This window comes from Somniosus microcephalus, chromosome 2 (genome assembly GCF_052327205.1).
Source record: "Somniosus microcephalus isolate GS21.2 chromosome 2, FLI_Smic_1.0, whole genome shotgun sequence".
NCBI lineage: Eukaryota > Metazoa > Chordata > Chondrichthyes > Squaliformes > Somniosidae > Somniosus > Somniosus microcephalus.
Genome location: NC_140988.1, coordinates 301,577,775 through 301,603,458, shown reverse-complemented (window position 1 = coordinate 301,603,458; position 25,684 = coordinate 301,577,775). Strand labels below are relative to the sequence as shown.

General features: G+C 44.8%; 1 protein-coding gene and 1 long non-coding RNA gene across 2 annotated transcripts in view; both read left to right on the top strand.

The window, feature by feature from the left end:
- Positions 1-25,684, top strand: part of golph3a (golgi phosphoprotein 3a) — a 176,930-nt gene that overhangs the window by 35,401 nt on the left and 115,845 nt on the right.
- Positions 1,584-25,684, top strand: part of LOC147123488 (uncharacterized) — a 31,981-nt gene continuing 7,880 nt past the window's right edge. The window contains exons 1-2 of the long non-coding RNA XR_015074576.1: positions 1,584-8,225; positions 9,373-9,440. This is a non-coding gene — a long non-coding RNA (uncharacterized LOC147123488). The remainder of the gene's footprint in view (positions 8,226-9,372; positions 9,441-25,684) is intronic.

Here is a 25,684-nt window from a genome sequence, read left to right as displayed (position 1 = left end):
AATTGATGGGATTGAAGGCCGATAAATCCCCAGGGCCTGATAATCTACATCCTAGGGTACTTAAGGAAGTGGCCCTAGAAGTAGTAGATGCATTGCTGATCATCTTCCAACATTCGATGGAATTCGGAACAGTACCCATGGATTGGAGGGTAGCTAATGTTACCCCACTATTCAAAAAAGGTGGTAGAGAGAAAACGGGGAATTACAGACTGGTAAGCCTGACATTGGTAGTGGGGAAAATGCTAGAGTCCATTATAAAAGATGTAATAGCAGAGCACTTGGAAAACAGTGACCGAATCGGACAAAGTCAACATGGATTTACAAAAGGTAAATCGTGCTTGACTATAATCTGGAATTTTTTGAGGATGTAACTGATAAAATAGATAAGGGAGAACCAGTGGATGTGGTGTATTTGGACTTTCAAAAGGCTTTCGATAAGGTCCCGCATAAGAGGTTAGCGTGTAAAGTTAAGGCACATGGGATTGGGGGCAAGGTATTGACTTGGATAGAGAACTGGTTGGCAGACAGAAAGCAAAGAGTTGGAATAAACAGGTCTTTTTCCGAGTGGCAGGCAGTGACTAGTGGGGTACCGCAGGGATCGGTCCTTGAACCCCAGCTATTCACAATATATATTAATGATCTAGACAAGGGAACTAGATGTAATATCTCCAAGTTTGCAGATGACACAAAGCTGGGTGGGCGTGTGTGCTGTGAGGAGGATGCCGAGAAACTCCAGGATGATTTGGACAGGTTGGGTGATTGGGCAGAAGCATGGCAGATGCAATATAACGTGGATAAATGCGAGGTTATCCACTTTGGTGTCAAAAACAGGAAGGCAGATTATTATCTGAATGGCAATAGATTGGGAGAAGGGGAAGTGCAACGAGACCTGGGTGTCCTTCTGCACCAGTCGCTGAAGGTAAGCATGCAGGTGCAGCAGGCGGTTAAGAAGGCAAATGGTATGTTGGCCTTCGTAGCGAGAGGGTTTGAGTACAGGAACAAGGATGTCTTGCTGCAGTTGTACAGGGCCTTGGTGAGACCACATCTTGAGTATTGTGTGCAGTTTTGGTCACTTTATCTGAGGAAGGATGTTCTTGCCATGGAAGGAGTTCAGCGAAGATTCACCAGGCTGATACCTGGGATGGCAGGAATGACGTATGAGGAGAGATTGGGTTGATTAGGCTTATGCTCGCTGGAGTTTAGAAGAATGAGAGGGGATCTCATTGAAACTTATAAAATTCTGACAGGATTGGACAGACTAGATGCAGGAAGGATGTTCCCGATGGTCGGGGAGTTCAGAACCAGGGGTCACAGTCTAAGGATAAGGGGTAAGCCATTTAGGACCGAAATGAGGAGGAATTTCTTCACCGAGAGTGGTGAACCTGTGGAATTCTCTACCACAGAAGGCAGTAGAGGCCAATTCATTAAATATATTCAAGAAGGAGTTAGATATATTTCTTAAGACTAAAGGGATATGGGGAGAAAGCAGGGACAGGGTACTGAATTTGGATGATCAGCCATGATCGCATTGAATGGCGGAGCAGGCTCGAGGGGCCGAATGGCCTACTCCTGCTGCTATCTTCTATGTTTCTATATTTATGATTACTAACATATCTCCCATGGCATTGGTCAGTTAGAGGATATGCTGTTCTTTTATTTGACATATCCCATCAATTATTGAACTACAATGTATTATTGTTCATCCCCTGCAGCATTGCGCATGGACAAAACAATGCCATCTCTTTCTGTAACTGTTTCTGCTTTCTCATGCTCAGATTCTTTTTATGGCACTCTCTCTGACTTGGTCGTCCACCCTTTTCCCCTCTGTTGCTCTCTGGCTGTTGCACACTTTTCTCACTTGTGCCTGCAGAGTGTAATCCAAGCACCAGCCAAGTACATCAAATTAAGCCTAAAACTCCAGATACAAGGGATTTACAACACCACAAAACAACCAAGTAAGAATAAATATTTTAATTAAGAAGCATTTAACTTTTCATGAATTCCTTGTGCTGAAAACACCATATACCAGTACATTTTTATCTAGGGAAAAGTTGAACATGGTATTCAAACCAAATTTAGAATTTTTGTCATGATTTCCTTAGTGCTTTCTGTTACATGACAGTTTTTGGTAGCTTTCAAAAAATAGAGATTTGATTGCTGGGTTTTCTGCTGCTTGCTTGTTCTTCATTGGTAGTTTTTCTATCTGCTACGATAATCAGGGACAAAGTTAACAGTCACTTGGACAAGTGTGGATTAATTAAGGAAAGCCAGCATGGATTTGTTAAAGGCAAATCGTGTTTAACTAACTTGATCGAGTTTTTTGATGAGGTAACAGAAGGTTGATCAGGGCAATGCGGTTGACGTGTATATGGACTTCCAAAAGGCGTTTGATGAGGTGCCACATAATAGGCTTGCCAGCAAAGTTGAAGCCCATGGAATAAAAGGGACCGTGGCAGCATGGATATGAAATTGGCTAAGTGACGGGAAACTGAGAGTAGTGGTGAACGGTTGTTTTTCAGACTGGAGGGAGGTACACAGTGGTGTTCCCCAGTGGTCGGTATTAGGACCACGGCTTTTCTTAATTAGATCGAAGCTACGTACTCCCAAAATCTCTCTTGATAAGGTATTCTAAAAACTGACCACCCTCTTGGAGCAATAATGCTTTTTGCATGACTCAGCCTGTGTCCCTTCCCAGTTTTCTCCTGTCTAAGATGAGTTCTACTTTTGTGAGTTTATCTTTTTTTTTGTCCCTACATGCTTCCTGTTGTAACAATTCTCTAACTGCACCCAGTACTCTTGGGTGGAACATGACCAATGCTCTATACCATGGCAGGACAACTTCCTTTGATGTACAACAACTACTTCCATTTATGTAAGAACATAAGAAATAGGAGCAGGAGCAGGCCATTTGGCCCTTCGAGCCTGCTCCGCTATTCAATGAGATCATGGCTGATCTTCTGCCTCAGTTCCATTCACCAGCCTTATCGCCATATCCCTTGATGCCCTTGCTAGTCAGAAATCTATCGACTTCTGTTTTGAATATACCCAATGACTGAGCCTCCACCGCCCTCTGGGGTAGAGAATTCCAAAGATTCACCACCCTCTGTGTGAAGAAATTTCTTCTCATCTCAGTCCTGAATGGCCTACCCTTTATCCTGAGGCTGTGGCCCCTGGTTCTAGACTCCCCAGCCAAGGGAAACATTCTCAGCATCCACCCTATCAAGCCCTGTAATAATTTTGTATGCTTCAATGAGATTCCCCTCTCATTCTTCTGAATTCAAGAGAATACAGGCCTAGTTTACTCAATCTCTTCTCATACGACTGTCCCGCCATCCCAGGAATCAATCTCGTGAACCTTCGTTGCACTCCCTCTATGGCAAGTCTATCCTTCCTTGGGTAAGGAGACCAAAATTGTACACAGTACTCCAGGTGTGGTCTCACCAAGGCCCTATATAATTGGAGTAAGACTTCTTTACTCCTGTACTCAAATCCTCTTGTAATGAAGGCCAGCGTACCATTTGCCTTCCTAATGGCTTGCTGCACCTGCACATTCGCTTTCAGTGACTCATGTACAAGAACACCCAGGTCCCTTTGAGCATCTGCATTCCCCAATCTTTCACCATTTAGGAAATACTCTGCCTTTCTGTTTTTTCTACCAAAGTGGATAACTTCACACTTCTCCACATTATAATCCATCTACCATGTTCTCGCCCACTCACTGAGCCTGTCGAGATCCCCTTGAAGCCTCTTCACATCCTCTTCGCAACTGCCACTGCCACCTAGCTTTGTGTCATCAGCAAATTTGGAAATGTTACATTTAGTCCCCTCATCCAAATCATTGATACAGATTGTGAATAGCTGGGGCCCAAGCACCCATCCTTGCGGTACCCCACGAGTCACAGCCTGCCATCCTGAAAGAGACCCGTTTATCCCTACTATTTGTTTTCTGTCTGTTAACCAATTCTCAATCCATGCTAGTATATTACCCCCAATTCCATGTGCCCTAATTTTGTTCACCTACATCTTGTGTGGGACCTTATCGAAGGCCTTCTGAAAATCCAAATACACCACCTCTACCGGTTCCCCTTTGTCTACTCCACTAGTTACATCCTCAAAGAACTCCAATAGGTTTGTCAAACAGGACTTCCCTTTCATGAATCCATGTTGACTCTGCCCAATCTTACTATTAGTTTCTAAGTGCCCAGTTATTGCATCCTTTATAATAGATTCCAGCATTTTCCCAATTACTGATGTGAGGCTAACAGGTCTGTAGTTCCACATTTTCTCTCTCCTTCCTTTCTTAAATAGCGGGGTTACATTTGCTATCCTCCCATCTGCAGGAACCGTTCCCGAATCTATAGAATTTTGGAAGATGACAACCAATGCGTCCACTATCCCAATGGCATGTAAATGAGAAATAGGAGCACGCCAAAGATAGATCCTTGGGGGCAACTCGAAAGGCATTGCAGGAGATCCCTGGTTACGACTGGGTAGGTAAGTATAGAACCAGACAAAGGCAGTGTCACTCAGCTGGGCAATGGAGGAGAGACGTTTGAGGAGGAAGGTATGGTTGACCGTGTCAAAGGCTGCAGAGGTTGAAAAGGATGAGGAGGGATAGTGCACCATGGTCCACAGACTATGTAACTTGTGACTTTGATTAGGGCTGAAACTTAATTGAAGAGATTCAGATATGGAGCTGGGGGAAAGATGGGCATGGATTTGGGAGGTGACAGCATGTTCAAGACTTTGGAGAGGACAGGGAGGTTGGAGATGGGGCAGTAATTTGCAAGCACAGAGGTTTCACAGGTGGGTTTTTTGAGGAGATTGTGATGATGGCAGATTTGAAAGGGAACAGCGCAATACCTAAGGAGAGGGAACAATGTAAGGCACCATGGGGGCCTGCAGGTTGGGTGGTCAGCAGTTTAGTGAGCATAGGATTGAGAGAGGTGGAGGTGGGCATCATGGACAAGATGTGCATGGAGTGGGCATGACTGAAGATAGGAGAGAAACTAGAGAAAGATGTGGATCCAGGGCTAAGTCAGTGGGGAATCTTGGTATGTTTGCCATGATGGACAAAAGGGAAGCGGAAGAGGCTGCTGAATAGATGGTCTCTATCTTAGTGACGAGGACGTCCATGAGCTTCTTGCATTTGTTATCGGAGGGAGCAGGGGAGAGAGGTTGAAGGAGATAGCTGGTAGTGGAGAAATGAAGCCGGGGTTATCTTTCTATTCCAGGATGATCCTGGAGCAGTTTTGGCAGAAAAAGAAAAGAAAGACTTGCATTTATATAGCGCCTTTCACGACCACCGGATGTACCAAAGCATTTTCGGGCCAATGAAATACTTTTGAATTGTAGTCACTGTTGTAATGTAGGAGGAGAGGAGAGCAGGGTCCGACAGTTCTTGATGTGGTCCAGCCAGATTTGGCGATGATTGGCTAAACTAGTCGTGCGCCATTTACATTCAAATCTGTGCCCCTTGAACTTAAGGAAGTGAGTATGGGAGCCATGCCAGGGGGAACAATGGGCTGGGAGAGAGTAAGAGTTCTACTGGGGGCATGCGCAGATTGCCAGCTGTAGAGGTGTTGTGGCGAATGGAGGGCCAAAATTTATCTACACTCTTAATTTTTTTTTGCCACCACACATCCTGCTTGTTTTCTTGACAACATGAAAATGAAAGGCAGGAACGCACCAGCTGGCCCATCAAGCCTGTTTTATGCTTTAATCGTGTGACTTCTGCACTGTATCATCTCCATTCTCCCTCCTCACCCCACCACATATCAACCACGTAATTTGGGAGAGACAAAAAGAAAAATCTTCATGCTAATTTAGGAACCAACTCTCCAACCCAACAAGTTCTAGGAGTCACACCTCCCACTTCCACCCCTAATACCTACCTAAGTTTTATATTTGCTTATGTTGGCCAACTCAGGAACTCATCCAGCTCCCCTTTGACTACTTGCAGTGAATTTGTACTCACTGCATGTACCCACAACTTGTTCCAGAAGTTTGATCTCTGCAAAAATAAGTACTTCTTAAATCTAACACTTCTATGCTTGCTTAACTTGAATGCATGTCTCCTGATCCTTACCTATCCAGCTCAAATAGCCTATGCACATGGACTGTCTAATCCTTTCATTATTTTAAAGAACTCTGTCAAATCTCTTTTTTAAAGTTTAACTAGAGTAAAGAGCTGTAGCTCTCTAAGCCTATTGTAGTAACTAAGGGCCTTTAAACCAAGTATCAATCTAGTGGCCTTCCTCTGAACCTTTTCCAGGGCCTCTAGCAACTGTCATGTGAACGAGCCGAAACTGGACCGTGTTCTGGATAGTCTTGCAGAATTACTAATATTAATAACTAACTTCTGTCTATCCGAATGCAACCTGTTCCTTTATCCAACCCAAAATCTATCCAACCCAAAATCTGCCCACTAAGCCCACAGAAGTTGCCTTTTATTTAGTAGCTTTTGTGCAGCACCTCATTAAAGGCTTTTTGCAAATCAAGATGTACAATGTCGACCAGGCTACCAACATCCACCAACCGAATAAATTCCTCAAAAATTCAACCAGGTTAGTGAGACAGGGCTACCTTTTCCAGAAGCAATATTGAAATTCTCTAATAACCCCTCCTCTGTAAGGGTGGTCGTACAGTGTATCTCTAATGATCTCTTTTAGCAATTTGGGTATAACTGAAGTTAAACGAATGTGCCAGTAATTTCCCGGTTCTGGCCATTTAAATATAGGCACGGCATGGACCTCACTCCAGTCGCTGGGAAATATCCCAGACCACCTCCATAGTCTGAGAGTCAACCCAAATCAACAGCAATTTGTGTGAGTGAAATATCAAGTCCAAATGGTGGAGACCTTCAATTTAAAAACCTTAGAGAAGGTGTTAAAAAACACAAAATATAATTTAATATGTAAATTTAGTTATGTTATGAAATGTGTAATTTTGATTTTATTTTGTTTATAACCTTATTTGGGACATTATAAATTTCAGCTACTGAGGAAAAAAATGGACAATTTTTTTAATTTGGTTTACTTTTTTTAAATTAAACATATTTTTGATAGGGTCTCCTGACTGGTCATTCAGGGTTACTTGTTTTTATAAGTCCTTAGTTTTTATTGGCAATTTTCTCACCATTTTCCTTGATTTTGATTTGTATGTTCCTTATCCCATCAGTTCTGATTTGGCTCCAAGTAAACAGCAGCAATCAACAAAGTGTGACAGAGAGAATATTATAGGAGGTGTTTATTGTATACAAGGCTTTTAATATATTAGCTGCAGATAATAAATATATTATGCATATTATGTTGTGCATTTTTGGTCACCTGTGAGACTGGTGAGATCTGGGTTTGGGTTTGGTCATGGTCCTTCAGTATTGATTTTGCAATCTCTCAAGCTCTTTAGAAGACTTGCGTTGAGGATTGAAATGGATTGTGACCAAATTCTGTAGATAGTATTTGGACTTTGCCAAGCCTGTGTAACATTTTTGATATCGGGTTGTGGAATGAAAGAAAAAAATGACACGTTTTGCCCTGGTCAGCTGAGCTAAAGGTGTTAGAAATTATTTGTTTTAATACTGTTGTAGCTGTGTATGATTACTTCAGTGCAAACCCCATTTTACTCATTGCAGCAATCTGTAGCTACTTGCCAAGTGCTAACACTAGCTTTGTGGTGAAATTGATTGTTATTGACAGATTATTTAAATCAATGTTGCATTATTTAATAGGTTAGTTGATTCTTTTTAACTCGGCTAATGTGCGGTGTGGAAAAGTCAATCTCTCCCAGACTTTGAGAGCAATGCCATCATACTAATAAATAGATAGCTTTGATTTTTGGCTTGTTAGGGTTAATACAGTAGGTAACTCAGTGGTACAGTTATTGTGAAATCATAGCTTATCTTTACCTTGTAAAGTGCTGTTGCATTTGACCAAACAAGCCCAAGGCTAGTAGAGTTAAGTCAATAACTTTTCAAAAATGTCATGGATTGTGTAATTCAAACTATGTAAATATAGGACCTAAACTTCAGTGCATTTATGTGAGCAAATGTGTTTTGTTAAAGCTTCTCATGAAGTCCAGGAAATCCATAATTTGGAGGAGCTATTCATTTTATTTAACTTTTTTTTGTTTCTGTATTTTTGTGCTCAATAGGTGAGGGATGTTGGTACTAGGTAATGGAACACTTTCCATTTTGGGCACCTAATATCAGAGGACACAGATTTAAGGTGATTGGCAAAAGAACCAGAGGCAACGTGAAAGAACATTTTTTTTTTTTTACACAGCGAGTTTTTGTGATCTGGAATGCAACCTGAAACGATGGTGGAAGCAGATTGAATAGTAACTTTCAAAAGGGAATTGGGTAAATACTTGAAGGGGGAAAATATTTGCAGAGGTATGGGGATTGAGCAAGGGACTGGGACTAGTTGGATAGCTCACAGATAGTACAGGCATGATGGGCCGAATGGCCTCCTTTTGTGCTATATCATTCCATAATTCTATGATATTTAATGAAAACACCAAGAAGCCAATGTTTTATGTTTTTTATTTTCAAGGTTCTCTTGGTGGGGATGAGTGGGAAAATAAGGTTGGAAGATCGTAAGGGCCGTTGCTTACCCAACTGAAATTCGAATCCACACCTCTTTCACCTTAAGGATTGATTTGGTGCTCTCATTGTCACCGCCATTCAGAAACTTCAGCCCAAGTCTTAGCAAGCAAGTTTCATTTGGTCCTTGCGTCCCTCCTTGTCTTTGTCTTCAAATCACTTCATGAACTTAAACTCCTCATCTGAGCGATCTTTTCCAGCCATACATTGTGATTGAATGACTCCAGTCGATTCACTGAACATCTTTACCATTGCCAAAGTTTGGCTTTCCGTTCAATATTGATGAATGGCTGTTGATTCTAATGTAGTTATGAGCGATGCAGTCATCTACTGCTGTTTATTTTAGTGTAACTGAAGAGGCGGTCTGCTGTCTTCTTTGACATGGGTCAAAGAGTTAGGCCCAGATTTGATTGACGGCTGTATCTGAGACCTTTGCGTAGGCAACAGGGTCATTGATTGGCTACAGTCCTCTTTGACGGGCAGTGTTAGGAATGCTAGCAGGAAAAGTTTTATTAAAGACTCCATTTATAGTTGAGACAATTTTGCAGAATCTGTTGAACTAGGCACTATCTGTAGAATATCAACAAATCAGTTCCAATCTCCAAGGCTGTACTGATTATAGCCGTGGGTAGTTCTAACCATCTAATAGATATATCTATCTGTTTAGCAACAATGGTCTATAAATTGCTGTGGCAGGTCAATAAACGGTGCCTGTCGTTGATTAGACTTTCCCTTGCCCATTTAATCTCTGTGATATTTTGCCTTGCAAGTTGTTGGAAGTACGAGATGGAAACGGTGCGGCACCTTCTACAGGGCATCTGGGATCTGAGGGAACAGGGTGAGCAACGGTGTATCTCCTTAACCAATCAGATTGAAGGATTGTGAAATTAACAGCGCAGGGGCTGAACAAGGAAGTGTAATGGTGAATTTAATGTCAAATCAGGTACAGAAAGGGAAAGAAAGATAACGAAATTGAGAGAGAGAAAAGAGAGGCAAAGAATTTTTTTAAAATTTTATTTAAAAAAAAATCTCAATTAAAACCTGGTCATTTACAGTACTTGTCTTATGAAAATAAAAGCGCTTGTGGGTTCAGAGCTTGAATGTCATCGGTCTGGTAAGTGTTTATGCTCAGTTTTGAAGAAAGGGGAATTTATATGATGCCATGTAATACTTTCTAGTAGCTACTGTACAAAGTAAAGGTTCTCTTATGATCCCTCAATCTCGCTATTTATTTAGATATTGGGCAGAAAAAAACACACCCTGGATCATATGGGACACGAGGACTGGAGAAAAGATGCTGAACTCTAGAAAGGATCTAGTGTAAAAATCCCCAAAATATGACTCTGTTTTCCTTCTACATACTCTATCCATTGGAGTATTTATCTGGATGGATTACAGCAGCGGTTTTCAACTAATCCGTGAGAAGGTTTCAGGGGTCCGTCAGTTGGTTTGTCCCATCAATATACAGGGGAGATTACTGATGTTTATGGCATAGAGTCTCCCCTATATATTAGTTTAGATTACATGCTCAAAATTCTAGTGAGGCTTGGCCCCAACCTTCTGATGCTGAGGCAAGAGTGCTACCACTGAGGCAAGAGTGCTACCACTGAGGCAAGAGTGCTACCACTGAGGCAAGAGTGCTACCACTGAGGCAAGAGTGCTACCACTGAGGCAAGAGTGCTACCACTGAGGCAAAAGTGCTACCACTGAGGCAAAAGTGCTACCACTGAGGCAAAAGTGCTACCACTGAGCCAAGCTATAACAGTACAGTAGATGTACTGTACTTGTATAATGATAATTACAGTATATATAGTGGACTAGTCCTGAAAACCAATTTGCCAGTTTAACAAATGTTAAATATTTTTTTGAACAGAAATTGGGTTAAATTGATAGTACTTTAGTAACCAGGGTTTCAGCCCTGACAGAAATGCATTCAATGCCGTATAAACATTTGTCACCTCATTAACATCTTGTTGTTGCAATTTCAAATGTGAGTTTTGCTACCTTAGTTGTGCTTTGTTTTAAAATCATTAAGGAGCCTCCGAGTGTAGGCAAAACCTGCCTATTTAAATATGCTCTTTTGCCAGGTGAGTGGAGTGCTTCTTATATGTAACACCAGCTTGGTACTGTAGCATTTCGTCATCAACAACAACAACTTGCATTTATATAGCGCCTTTAACATAGTAAATGTCCCAAGGTGCTTCACGGGAGCATTCAGATAAAATTTGACACTGAGCCATATGAGATAGTGGGATGGGTGACAAAAATCTTGATCAAAGAGGTAGGTTTTAAGGAGTGTCTTAAAGGAGGAGAGAGAGGTAAGAGGTTCAGGAAGGGATTTCCAGAGCTTCGGGCCTAGGTAGTAAAGTCAGCATTCACTCACTCCACTGTGCTCACCAGCACTTTTAAAAATTAAAGTGCCAATGAGTGGAGCAAAGCAAGTGTTGACTGTGATCAGCATTTAACACGTGTTCCACTCACTGGCACAAGGACATGTTTAAATAGGCAGGTCTCTGCTGCATCAGGAGGCTGCAATAATTGGCACATAGTAACCTCTATAATGTTTAAACCTGCTTTTTGCAGTCTCTAACAATATTCTCACAGACACACTATCTACATAGAAAATGAGCTTGTTTTAAGTGGCTTGCACTAGTACAATTAAAATAAATTTGACCTGAAATATTGTGCTCAAAATATCAGTGCCTTTATCAGTTTCCCAGATATCAGAGGTAGCTGAAAGGCGTTGACATGTTAATTCGTCATGATATTTTAAGCAAGTCGTTTAAAGGCGCATGATCTATAGAGTAGAAGGAAAGTTATTTAGCAGCACAGAGGAAGTTATTTATGAGGGAAGCTAGCCAGGCTTATTTTTACTGGTAATACTCCTGAATTAGTTCAGTTTTAACTTTTCGCCAGCATTATTGATGTTTACCTACCAAGGAAGCTTTGCATGTCTTTCTGTAATGCACACTGTCTCTGGGGACATATGTTGCTATGCATCCCATGTGGACACAATACAAATCCAGATTAGCCACTTGGGTGTTGCTAAAATGAACTGTATGCATGTGACTATTATCTTGCAGCATGAGGATTATTTTCTGAATGCCTGAATATTAAGCTATGTGAAATTAAACTTTTTTAAAATTATGTTCTCTGCCTCAATCACCCAAATTTCTGACAGCATTTTGCGAGTTTGAGCATGTTAGCTGTTGCTGACCAGGCCTCTAACCCCCAACTCTCACTCGCCTGAATCCTGACTTTAATGGACAAAACTAGGATCTCTGCTTCTGCCATTAATAGAAGGGATACTGGGTTCTGCATACTGTATGGAAAAGATTCTGACTGCCGTGTACTATGGACAGGAATTCTTGAGATTCTAAGCACATTGAAAAGAGTGAACTAGTGAGGTAGGAGCAAGACTGAGGGAAATAGATAGCAGTGCAGGAAGGGGGATTGAAGTTGAGCAGGAAATGGGTGGCTGCTAAAGGTGGAGGACAGGGGAAGTGGGTGGCAACAAAGGGAAGGGGGGAAATGGGTGTTGAGGAGAGGGAAGGGGGAAATGGATAGAATCATAGAATGGTTACAGCACGGAAGAAGGTCATTCGGCCCGTCGTGCCCATGTCGGCTCTCAGCTGGTCCCACTCCCCCGCCCTTTCCCCATAGCCCTGCACATTTTTTACTTTCAGATACTTATGAAAGTCACAATTGAATCTGCCTCCACCACCCTTTTAGGCAGTGCATTCCAGATCCTAATGACTCGCTGAGTAAAAAAGTTTTTTCTTGTGTTGCCTTTGGTTCTTTTGCCAATCACCTTAAATCTGTGTCCTCTGGTTCTTGACCCTTCTGTAATGGGAACAGTCTCTATCTACTCTGTCCAGACTGCTCATGATTTTGAACACCTCTATCAAATCTCCTCTCAATCTTCTCTGCTCCAAGGAGAACAACCCCAACCTATCAACGTAACTGAAGTCCCTCATCCCTGGAACCATTCTTGTAAATCTTTTCTGCACCTTCTCTAAGGCCTTCACATCCTTCCTAAAGTGTGGTGCCCAGAATTGGACACAATACTCCAGTTGGGGCCAAACCAGTGTTTTATACAGGTTCATCATAATTTCTACACTTTTGTACTCTCTACCTCTATTTATGAAGCCCAGGATCCCGTAAGCCTTTTTAACCGCTTTCTCAACCTGCCCTGCCACCTTCAACGATTTGTGCACATGTACCCCCAGGTCTGTCTGTTCATGCACCCGCTTTAGGATTGTACCATTTAGTTTATATGTCCTCTCCTCATTCTTCCTACCAAAATGTATCACTTCACACTTTTCTGAGTTAAATTTCATCTGCCACCTGTCCGTCCATTTCACCAGCCTGTCTGTCTTCCTGAAGTCTATAATTCGCCTCATCACTGTTCACTATACTTCCAAGTTTTGTGTCATCTGCAAATTTTGAAATTGTGCCCTGTACACCCATATCCAAGTCATTAATATATATCAAGAAAAGCAGTTGTCCTAGAACTGACCCCTGGGGAACACCACTGTATACCTTCCTCCAGTCCAAAAAACAACCGTTCACCACTACTCTTATCACTTAGCCAATTCCATATCCATGCTGGCACTGTCCTTTATTCCATGGGCTTCGACTTTGCTGGGAAGCCTATTATGTGGCACTTTGTCGAAAGCCTTTTGGAAATCCATGTACACCACGTCAACCGCATTACCCTCATCAGCCCTCTCTGTTGCCTCATCAAAAAACTTGATCAAGTTGGTTAAACACGATTTGCCTTTAACAAATTTGTGCTGGCTTTCCTTAATTAATCCACACTTATCCAAGTGACTGTTAATTTTATCCCTGATTACTGTTTGTAAAAGCTTCCCCACTTAACAAGGTTAAACTGACTGGCCTGTAGTTGATGGGTTTATCTTTGCACCCTTTTTTGAACAATGGTATAACATTTGCAATTCTCCAGTCCTCTGGCACCACACCCGTATCTATTGTGGCCAGTACCTCCGCGATTTCCGCCCTCCATTCCCTCAGCATCCTAGGATGCATCCCATTCGCTCCTGGTGACTTATCTACTTTTAAGTCTAGCCAGCCTTTCTAATACCTTTTTCAATTTTTATCCTATCAAATGTCTCCACTACCTCTTCCTTCCCTATGTCTATGGCAGCATCCTCTTCCTTGGTGAAGACAGATGCAATGTACTCATTTAGTACCTCAGCCATACCCTCTGCTTCCATGCATAGTGTTGAGTCTGTGTTTCCAAATGTAGTTATGCTGAATAACTGGACACAGACTACAGAAATAATTAAACAGGTCTTTAGTAATTGAGGGTCAGGGCTGAACTGGAATACACTTTGCTCCACAGGGTTTATATACCGGTGTGGTCACCACCGGTACTACAATGTACAGGAGCCATCAAAAAGTAGTCCATCACCTTAAGGTATCCTCTTAAGGTGGTACAGGTTACATACACTACAATTCCTCCCCTTTTAGCTTAACAGTGTACACCCCAATTTAAACATTACATGGATAACATATATACAACTTTCACACAAAACTGTTCAAAGATTCAGTCTCTGAGGAGGCCTCCTGATCCGGACCGGATAACGCCTTTCAGGGGTCTCTGGTTCTCGTTGCTGGGGTGACTCATCCATTTGATCTCCTATGGATTGAACATCATCGTGTACGTTCGAGTCTGAGGTAGATGCTACAGGCTCAATAACTTCTTCAACTGGTGTCTCTGCCGTAGACATGGGGTCGACCCTTGTTCTCGATTCCACAAGTTGGTCAGCATGACGTCGTATTACGTTCTCTCCAACGCCTACCGTGTACATCAAGGGTCCTTGTTGGGCACGAATTGTTCTGGATTGCCATTTATCATTCCTATAGTCCCTGGCCAACACTGGTTGTCCTATTTCGAAACTCCGAGTGGCCTTATTATTTACGTGCTGGAATTGCTTGTTTTCGACTTCCCTACGCACATTGGGTTTTAACAAATCCAACCGGGACCGCAACCTCCTGTTATAGAACATTATGGCAGGGCTTTGATTTGTCACTGCATGTGTGGCGTTTCGATATGCCATCAGGAAATTGTCCACCTTGTGTTGTAGTGGAATATGGTCTTCGCTCATGGCCTTTATCGCCTTTATGAACGTTTGTACAAATCTCTCGGCCAACCCATTTGTAGCCGGATGATATGGGGCAGATGTATAGTGTTTCACCCCATTCTTTTTCATGAATTTCTGGAATTCTTCTGACACGAACTGTGGTCCGTTGTCTGAACATATTTGTTCCGGCAACCCATTCCTTGCAAATATGGTTCTTAGAACTGCGATCGTCTTTTCAGAGGTAGTGGTCGACATCTTAATCACTTCTGGCCATTTAGAATGTGCGTCTACTGCTATCAAAAACATGGAATCCATGAATGGACCTGCAAAGTCGATATGCACACGTTGCCATGGGGTTGAAGGCCATTCCCACGGATGCAGCGGTGCAATTGGAGGTGCGTTTTGAACTTTTTGGCACCCTGAGCAGCTTTTAGTCAGATCCTCTATTTGTCGATACCTGGCCACCACACATAAGCCCTAGCAAGGCTTTTCATCTTGACTCCCCCGCAGATGACCTTCATGCAATTCCTTCAGAACTCTCTCCCTTAATTTAGGAGGAATAATCACCCTTGTTCCATACATCAATGTTCCTTGACAGACGGACAGCTGTTCTCGTCTGGCTGAGAATGCTGGTAACAGTGGGTCGCCATGTGCTGGCCATCCCTTCACTGTCAAATCGTAGACCCGAGACAGTGTCGGGTCGTTTCGGGTCTCTCTCTCAATACCCGCATTGGTGACTGGTAAGCATTCGATGATGGTCGAGTGAAATATCTTGACAGGGTCAACTGCTGGTGCCTCTTCCGCTGTAGGTAGTGGCAGGCGCGACAGCCCATCAGCATTACCATGTTGCTTTGTACCTTTGAATTCGATATCATATTGATGTGCCCCTAGGAAAAGGGACCATCTCTGAAGCCTCTGCGCCGTCATAACCGGAACACCCTTCTTAGAGTTCAAAATGGAAACCAACGGCTGGTGACCTGTCAGCAGCGTAAACTTTTGGCCTTGCAGGTAATGGTTAAATTTCTTAACTCCCCACACGAGGCTGAGAGCCTCCCTATCTATCTGAGCATAGTTGCGCTCTGCGGAGGTCAATGATCTGGATGCGAACGCGACTGGCCTTTCCAAGCCATTTGGAAACTTATGTGAGAGCACTGCCCCGATACCATATGGAGAAGCATCACAAGCAAAGCGAATAGGCAGCGTTGGGTTAAAGTGAGCCAACACTTCCTTAGAGGTGATCAGTGCCTTGCTTTTTTGAAAAACCCGCTTACAATCATCGCTCCACTTCCATGGTATTCCCATTTGCAAAAGAGTGTTCAGCGGGTGTAACACCGTGGATAAATTTGGAAGAAACTTGTGGTAATAGTTAGCCAACCCAAGGAACGACCTCAACTGGGATACATTTTCCGGAGCAGGAGCTTTCACAACAGCTTCGATCTTGTCAGGTGACTTATGGAGCCCCTCCTGGTCAATGACGTGGCCGCAGTACGAGATTCGCTTTTGAAAGAACTCACATTTCTGGCGATTAACTCTGAGCCCATATTCTTTCAATCTGGTGAGCACCTGCTCCAAATTCGCGAGGTGATCCTTATCATCTCCTGTAATCAGAATGTCATCCAGGTAGCATTGTGTGCCTGGAATTCCCTGCAATACCTGCTCCATGGCCCTTTGCCAAATCGCTGGAGCCGATGCCACTCCAAAAACCAGTCTATTATACCGATATAAGCCCTTATGTGTGTTCATCGTGAGATACTGGCGTGACGCTTCATCAACTTCCATCTGTAGGTACGCCTGCGCCAGGTCTATCTTGGTGAAGTGTTTCCTGCCAGACAGCGAAGCGAAGATATCTTCAATCCGCGGAAGCGGATATTGCATCGTGTGAAGAACCGGATTAACAGTGATCTTGAAATCGCCACAGATGCGAACCTTCCCAGGTTCCCCCGGCTTGTTGCTCAACGAACGCTTCATGACAGGAACAATGGGTGTGGCCCATTCGCTCCAGTCCACCTTTGACAGTACTCCTGAACGTTCTAGCCCTTCCAGCTCTGCTTCCACAGCAGGTCGTATCGCATAAGGTACCGGTCTGGCTTTGAAAAATTTTGGGTTTGCATGTTCTTCAACCTTGATGTTTGCCGTAATTCCTTTCAGTGTTCCCAGTCCCTGTTGGAACACCTCCTTAGCATCGTCCAATATTTTGGACAGTCGTTTAGGTTTGACGTCGTCCTCTTTACAGGAATCTACAGTCAGTGCTTGTATGGAATGCCAGTCCACATTTATTCTCCGGATCCATTCCCGTCCCAGTAGTGGCGGACCTCCATCAGGTAACACATACAAGTCCATTTCCTGACTTTCTTTACCATTGTAGACCACATTTACTTTTATCTTTCCGATGGGGTATACTATTTGCCCCGTGTATGTTTTCAATACAATCTCCGTATCCCTCAGGGGAATGTGCGAGAATAACCTTTTGTAATCTTGCTTATTCATGACCGTCAATGCCGATCCAGTGTCCAATTCCATCTTCACTTGGACTCCTGCTATCCGAAGCATGACCCAGATAGTTTGGTGGTCTGCTGTGTTACCCACATTATGTATTTTTAGACAACCCAGTTCCTTACTGCTGGAGTCTGAATCCATCTTCTGTTCATCCGAACTGTTCTCTGTCACCTTGTGTACTTTTTTGTACTTCTCCTGCGGCGACTTTTTGCTGCTGGTCTTCTTTCCTGACCGGCATACTCTCGCTATGTGACCAAGTTTGCCACATTGCCTGCATTCTTTATCTTTGAACCAGCACTGGTTCTGGTCATGCGTTGTCCTTCCGCAACGATAGCACTTTACTGTGCCCAATGCCATTTCATTGGTGCTGAATTCCAATGGCCTTTGCTGTATCTCTGCAGCGCCTCGTGCTGCTGCCTCGTGCGATGCTGCAATGCTGAAAGCTTTGTCCAGCGTAAGATCCTTTTCCTCTAGCAGTCGCTTCTGGGTTCCTTCCCTTAGGAGCCCACACACAAACTTATCTCTCAGTGCGTCTGCTAGTCCTGCACCGAACTGACAGTACTTTGATAACTTGCGCAGTTCGATTAAGAATTCAGCGTTGCTTTCCTCTTTAAGTTGAATTCTTTTGTAGAATTTAAATCGTTCCGCTATCAGCAGCGGTGTGGGGTTTAAATGCTCTTGCAGGATAGTAACAATATCCGCGAAACTCTTTCCTACCGGTTTATCTGGTGTTACAAGGTTCCTTAATAACCCGTACGTCTTCGCACCCATCGAGTTTAATAGGGTTAGTGCTTTCTTATCCTCCGGTACCTCATTCGTTGTACAGTAAACTTCGACGCGTTCCACATAAGTGGCCCAATCTTCCACATCGCTATCAAAAGCAGTGATGTTACCCGTTTTTGGCATCCTTGTTGAGTTTCCTTTCGGATATGATTATTATTTTATTTTATTTTTTTCAAAATGGCGGCTTCGCGGCTTTTCCCACGCTTGTCTTCTTCCCCCGCCGACTCAAAATGGCGATTACCGCGCTGTTGCCGTTCTCGCCTCCCAGCGGTCCTTTATTTTCCCCTACGCTGCTGCTCTTGTTCCCCGCCGCTCCCGCGGCCCTTGTGGACATAAACGCTTTTCTGGCTGCTGCGCGTCTCTGCCCCGATTGCAGTCCGGCCCCTGACACCGGCTGCGGTCGTGTTCTCCGCCCTTTTCGTCGTTTCCCTCCCCTTCTCTTACTGACAACTTGGCCGACTTCCCCCCCGTGCCGCTCGATCGGGCTTACCCGCCGCTGTCGTCGAAGGGATGTTCACTGATGTTTGACTTCGTGGCCAGAAACCAACCCGGGTCCCCAATTGCCTCCCGTGCTATGCAGTGCCCAGCAGGATGTTGAGGGTGGATGTCCTTGATCGACGCCCGTTTCAGAGGCGAAGCTTCCTTTGATGCAACTGCCGCTAGGTAAGATCAGACTCGTCGCCACTGTTGAGTCTGTGTTTCCAAATGTAGTTATGCTGAATAACTGGACACAGACTACAGAAATAATTAAACAGGTCTTTAGTAATTGAGGGTCAGGGCTGAACTGGAATACACTTTGCTCCACAGGGTTTATATACCGATGTGGTCACCACCGGTACTACAATGTACAGGAGCCATCAAAAAGTAGTCCATCACCTTAAGGTATCCTCTTAAGGTGGTACAGGTTACATACACTACACATAGGTCTCCTTTTTGGTCCCTATTTGGCCCCACCCCTCCTCTACCCTTTTACTATTTATTTGCCTATAGAAGACTTTTGGATTACCTTCTATGTTGGCTGCCATTCTTTTCTCATACCCTCTCTTTGCTCTTACTTTCTTTTTCACTTCTCCTCTGACGTTTCTATATATAGCCTGATTCTCAGATGTATTTGCAACCTGACATCTGTCATACGCGCTCTTTTTCCGCTTCATCATATTCTCTCTCTCTTTTGTCATCCAGGGAGCCCTGACTTTAGTTGCCCTGCCTTTCCCTCTAGTGGAAATGTACCTCAACTGTACCTGAATTATTTCTGCTTTAAAGGCAGCTTATTGTTCCATTACAGTTTTGCCTGCCAATCTTTGATTCCAGTTTACCTGGGCCAAATCCATTCTCATCCCACTGATATTGCCCCCCCCCCCCCCCGGTTAAACATTTTTACTCTAGATTGCTCCCTGTCCTTTTCCATAGCTAATCTAAACCTTATGATACTATGATCACTGTTCCCAAAATGTTCACCTACTGATATTTACTCCACTTGACCTACCTCATTTTCCAGAACCAGATCCAGCAATGCCTCCTCCCTCGTCGGGCTGGAAACATACTGATCAAGAAAGTTCTTCTGAACACACTTAAGAAATTCTTCCCCTTCTCTGCCCTTTACACTATTTCGATGCCCTTTACACTATTTCGATCCCAGTCTATATTGGGACAGTTGAAGTCCCCCACTATTACTACTCTATAGTTCTTGCACCTCTCTGTAATTTCTTTGCAAATTTGCTCCTCCATATGTTTCCCACTATTTGGTGGTCTATAGAATACACCTAGTAGTGTAGTGGCACCTCTATTATTTCTTAACTCCAGCCATATAGATTCTGTCCTTGACCCCTCCAGACCATCCTCCCTCTCCAGCACTAACATTCTCCTTAACCAAAACTGCCACACCACTTCCTATCTTTCCTTCCCAATCTTTCCTGAACACCTTATATCTAGGAATATTTAATACACAATCCTGCCCTTTTTTGAGCCAGGTCTGCTATTGCCACATCATGTTCCCGTGTGGTTATTTGTGCCTGCAGCTCACTTACCTTGTTTACTACGCATCTTGTGTTCACATACATACACTGTAAACCCATTTTTAAAAATTCGTTCATGGGATGTGGGCGTCGCTGGCAAGTCAACATTTATTGACCATCCCTAGTTGCCCTTGAGAAGGTGGTGGTGAGCTGCCTTCTTGAACTGCTGCAGTCCATGTGGTGAAGGTACTCCCACAGTGCTGTTAGGGAGGAAGTTCCAGGATTTAGGAACGGCGATATACATCCAAGTCAGGATGGTGTGTGACTTGGAGGGGAACTTGGAGGTGCTGGTGTTCCCATGCGCCTGCTGCCCTTGTCCTTCTAGGTGGAAGAGGTCGCGGGTTTGGGAGGTGCTGTCGAAGAAGCCTTGGCGAGTTGCTGCAGTGCATCTTGTAGATGGTGCACACTGCAGCCACGGTACGTCGGTGGTCAAGGGAGTGAATGTTTAAGGTGGTGGATGGGGTACCAATTAAGCGGGGTTCTTTGTCCTGGATGGTGTTGAGCTTCTTGAGTGTTTTTGGAGCTGTATTCCATCAGTGTACTGGTCTCGCTAGATGTACTCCTATCCAGTTATCCAGTCAGCTAAACACTCATTCAAATAACTCCTCGAGAAGCAGGGTGCGGTTTTGAAGCTTTACTTGAATAAAATTGTGAAACTGTAAACAAAGACAAAGTATGTTTTGTACACAGAGCTGAGTACTATACATTAGATGTTACATAAGATACAAACATGTTTATGAAAACCGAATAGACTAACTGTATAGGTAAATAGCACTGAAGCTAAACCTCGGTAGCTAACAGCTAATAAACTTGTTATGGACAAAGTATTGTCAAAATACTATACCGACAAGGTTGTTATCATGTTACTGAACAAGGATACTCAGACATTGCGTCTTGCCTAGCGTATAAGGAAGGATGGAGGAGGATGGCTGCCTCGTGGGCTTTGTTCACAACTCAGCAAAACACTCCCTGGAATACTACTTCCGGGGCAGACAGGAAGAAGGTCACATAACACAATGCTATACAATAACTACCACTCGAGGGTGCTATCTGCATGTAATAAGTCCAGAACACTCCCCGTCTGGGGTCGTTAACGACCCCACATAATCCTAACTCTACTTGTCACTGGAGTCCTCTGGCGACAAAAGAAGGACCACCTCAGACAGGCCGAGAGAAGACCTTGGCTGTTCCTTCTTTGACGACTCTCCAGTCCACCTTTCTCACTCTCCCGTCCTGGCTGGGAAGGGACTTCACGATGATAGCCATAGGGCATTCATTCCTTTTTGCCTGACTGCCCTTCATCAAGACAACATCTCCTTCTTTGAGATCTGGCCTCTTGTCCTGCCACTTGCGTCGGCTCTGCAGTGTGTTGAGGTACTCCCATCGCCACCTGCCCCAAAACGTGTCTGCTAGACTCTGAACCCGTTTCCATTCTTGCTTGAAGAGTTTTCTTTTCCCAAACTCCCCTGGAGGACATGGGGAAACACCTGTCTTCTGGGTCAAAAGCATAGCCAGAGTGAGGGTGAGGGGCGATTCTGGGTCTGAAGATACAGGAATGAGGGGCCTTGCATTCATCATGGCGGTGACCGCAGCCATCAGTGTGGTCAAGACCTCATGTGTGAGGCACGACGATCTACCTTGGAGAAGCATGCAGTCGAGGATGCGGCGGGCAATGCCGATCATGCGCTCCCATGCGCCACCCATGTGGGATGAGTGAGGTGGGTTGAATACCCAGGTACATTTCTGCTCTTGGAGATACTTCTCCACACTCTGAGCTGGAACTTGATCGATCCATCTTCAGCTCTCTGCAAGCGCCAACAAAGTTTGTGCCGCAATCCGAGCGTATCTGCTTTGCCGGGCCTCTGATTGAGAAAAACCTTCTCAGAGCGTTTATGAAGCTGAAGGCGCTCATTGTTTCAATAACTTCGATGTGTACAACTCTTGTGGACATACATGAGAACATCACCGCCCACCTTTTGCCATTGGCGTGTCCTCCTCTGGTGCGGTGTGAGACCACGTCCCATGGCCCGAAGACGTCCACACCTACGTAGGTGAAAGGTGGTGCTACTTGTAGCCGCTCGGGTGGCAGATCTGCCATCTGTTGGTGCTCTGTCTTCCCACGGAGTTTCTTGCAGGTGACACATTTGAAAAGCGTGCCGCTGATGCATCTCTTAGCTCCAACCAACCAGAGTCCGTCTGCTCTGATGGCACCTTCAGTGAAATGTCTTCCCTGGTGCTTCACAGCCTCATGATGATGGCGCACAAGCAGAGTAGCCAGGTGATGACGACCTGGAATGAGGATGGGGTTGGTTTCATTTGTTCCTAGTTGAGACTGCGATATGCGTCCCCCAACTCTGAGAAGTCCGTCGGTGTCGACGATAGGATGCAGCTTCCGTAGACTGCTGTGAGGGGGTAGGTTGCGTTCTGCTGCTATGCACTTCAACTCTTCTGAGTAACACTCGTGTTGGACGCTGCTCTTCACAAGGATTTTGGCTCTCTTGAGCTCCTCTTCAGAGGGACCCTTACGACAGATGTGCCACCCATGGCAGCTACTCTCTTGTGTAGGCTGGGAGAAGGTATGAGCTATGTGGGTTAGGCATGCTACTGTCTTTGAGAGTGTTCCATTTGGAGAAACGCTCAAAGGATTTGGTGCTCATCAGGTCCTTAGAGATTTGAGTGACGTTTGCTGTGACTTGTGGGTGTATCTCGGTGTCAGAAACAGGGTTGAGGAGGTCGAATGACTCATTGAGTTCAGAGGAGTGCAGGGACAGATCCTGAAGAAAAGCAGGTCCTGACAGCCATGTCGTGCTGCTGAGAAGGGACGCTGTTACAGATCTAGACCCATGGTCAGCTGGGTTCAGGTCTGTGGGGACGTACCGCCACTGGTCGGGGGATGTGGACTGTCGGATACGTTGGACCCTGTTGTTCGGCAGCCGCCGTCTGGGGTTCTGGAAGGGTAAGGGTGCAACCCAGCTGTTAGAGCTGTCACGAGAGACCTCATTGTCCATAATCTGGAGGAATCTCATGTCGATCGATGGAGCAAGTTTGTGGTCATTGGCGGTGCGACAGAAGACTGACTGACCCCGGTTCTCTCCAGTGAACCTCCCAGAGATGCCGGGGAACATAGGGTCTGATGAAAGGGTGGAACTGAAAGAAATCAGTATTTGTAGGGAAATGGTGTTAGGAAAATTGATGGGACTGAAGGCCGATAAATCCCCAGGGCCTGATAATCTACATCTCAGGGTACTTAAGGAAGTGGCCCTAGAAATAGTAGATGCATTGCTGGTCATCTTTCAGAACTCGATAGACACTGGAACAGTACCCATGGATTGGAGGGTAGCTAATGTTACCCCACTATTCAAAAAAGGTGGTAGAGAAAAAGCGGGGAATTATAGACCAGTAAGCCTGACATCGATAGTGGGGAAAATGCTAGAGTCCATTATAAAAGATGTAATAGCAGAGCACTTGGAAAGCAGTGACAGGATCGGACAAAGTCAACATGGATTTACAAACGGTAAATCATGCTTGACTAATCTACTGGAATTTTTTGAGGATGTAACTGGTAAAATAGGTAAGGGAGAATCAGTGGATGTGGTGTATTTGGACTTTCAGAAGGCTTTCGATAAGGTCCCACATAAGAGATTAGCATGCAAAATTAAGGCACATGGGATTGGGGGCAAGGTATTGACTTGGATAGAGAACTGGTTGGCGGACAGAAAGCAAAGAGTTGGAATAAACGGGTCGTTTTCCGAGTGGCAGGCAGTGACTAGTGGGGTACCGCAAGGATCGGTCCTAGGACCCCAGCTGTTCACAATATATATTAATGATCTGGACGAGGGAATTGATGTAATATCTCCAAATTTGCAGCTGACACAAAGCTGGGTGGGAGGGTATGCTGTGAGGAGGATGTCGTGAAACTCAGTATGATTTGGACAGGTTGGGTGATTGGGCAGAAACATGTCAAATGCACTATAATGTGGATAAATGTGAGGTTATCCACTTTGGTGGCAAAAACAGGAAGGCAGATTATTATTTGAATGGCAATAGATTGGGAGAAGGGGAAGTGCAAAGAGACCTGGGTGTTCTTGTGCACCAGTCGCTGAAGGTAAGCATGCAGGTGCAGCAGGCGGTTAAGATGGCAAATGGTATGTTGGCCTTCGTAGCAAGAGGGTTCGAGTACAGGAACAAGGATGTCTTGCTACAGTTGTGCAGGGCCTTGGTGAGACCGCACCTTGAGTATCGTGTGCAGTTTTGGTCGCCTTACCTGAGGAAGGACGTTCTTGCCATGGAAGGAGTGCAGCGAAGATTCACCAGGCTGATACCTGGGATGGCAGGAATGACGTATGAGGAGAGATCGTGTCGATTGGGCTTATACTCACTGGAGTTTAGAAGATTGAGAGGGGATCTCATCGAAACCTATAAAATTCTGTCAGGCCTGGTCAGACTAGATGCAGGAAGGATGTTTCTGATGGCCGGGGAGTCCAGAACCAGGGGTCGTAGTCTAAGGATAAGGGGTAAGCCATTTAGGACTGAAATGAGGAGGAATTTCTTCACCCAGAGAGTGGTGAACCTGTGGAATTCTCTGCCACAGAGGGCGGTGGAGGCCAGTTTATTAAATATATTCAAGACGGAGTTGGATATATTTCTTAAGGCTAAAGGGATCAAGGGATATGGGGAGAAGGCAGGGACAGGGTACTGAATTTCGATGATCAGCCATGATCTCATTGAATGGCGGAGCAGGCTCGAAGGGCCGAATGGCCTACTCCTGCTCCTATCTTCTATGTTTCTATCTCTGTGTGCTGTCTGTGGAGATCAGCACTGGGGGATTCTGAGGCTGGGCCATATGACTGAATTTCTCTGTCACTCGGATCTGACTACTGCATGGGGTAAGGTAGCTTGGACGACCATTCTCCAAGATGGAAGTCTTGAGTGTGCTCACCTGAGATGGCTTGTGAGCACCCCTGAGGCACACGTCTCCAACAACGACCCAGCCGAGATCTAGCTTTTGGGCGAAAGGGGCGTCATGTGGACCGTTGATCTGTTTCCTTGCCTTATGTACCCTCAATGTCCCTGCCCAACAACAGGAGTATGTCTGTGTCTGGATCAAGAGGTGGGATCTCGTCTGCAATGTGTCTCAGATGACTCTGATGACGAGCTGCATTCGGAGTGGGAATCTCAGAACGGTTGTCGGGGACTTGATTACATTCGATGAGTGTAGGAAGGGGGAGACTAATCTTTCCGTCGGCTGACTCAACAACATAACCACAGGCCCTCCTGCCGGCTGTCTCTGAAAGTCCAGCACACGTCTTCAACGTGTAAGGCAACGGACTTCCTTTGACCTTGAAGATGTCGAAGAACTCGGATCTTGCTAGAGAACGATTGCTTTGTTCGTCTAGTATGGCATACATCTTTTCAGATTCCTGGCGACGTCCTACAGGGTAGACATTAACGAGGCATATCTTGGAGCATGCTCTTGCGCTCACTCCTTCTCCACACACCTCGGTGCACTTGGATGTAACCTCCGGATAGGCGGCTCCCTCTCTCTCCCCGCCGTGCTCTGAGGCAGGAGGAGATGACTCTGACTTCCAAGGAGCTGGGCCTGGGTGGAGTGCTGAAATGTGCTGATCACTTTCACATTCTGTGCATTTTACATCTACCTTGCAGTTCTTTGCGAGATGGTT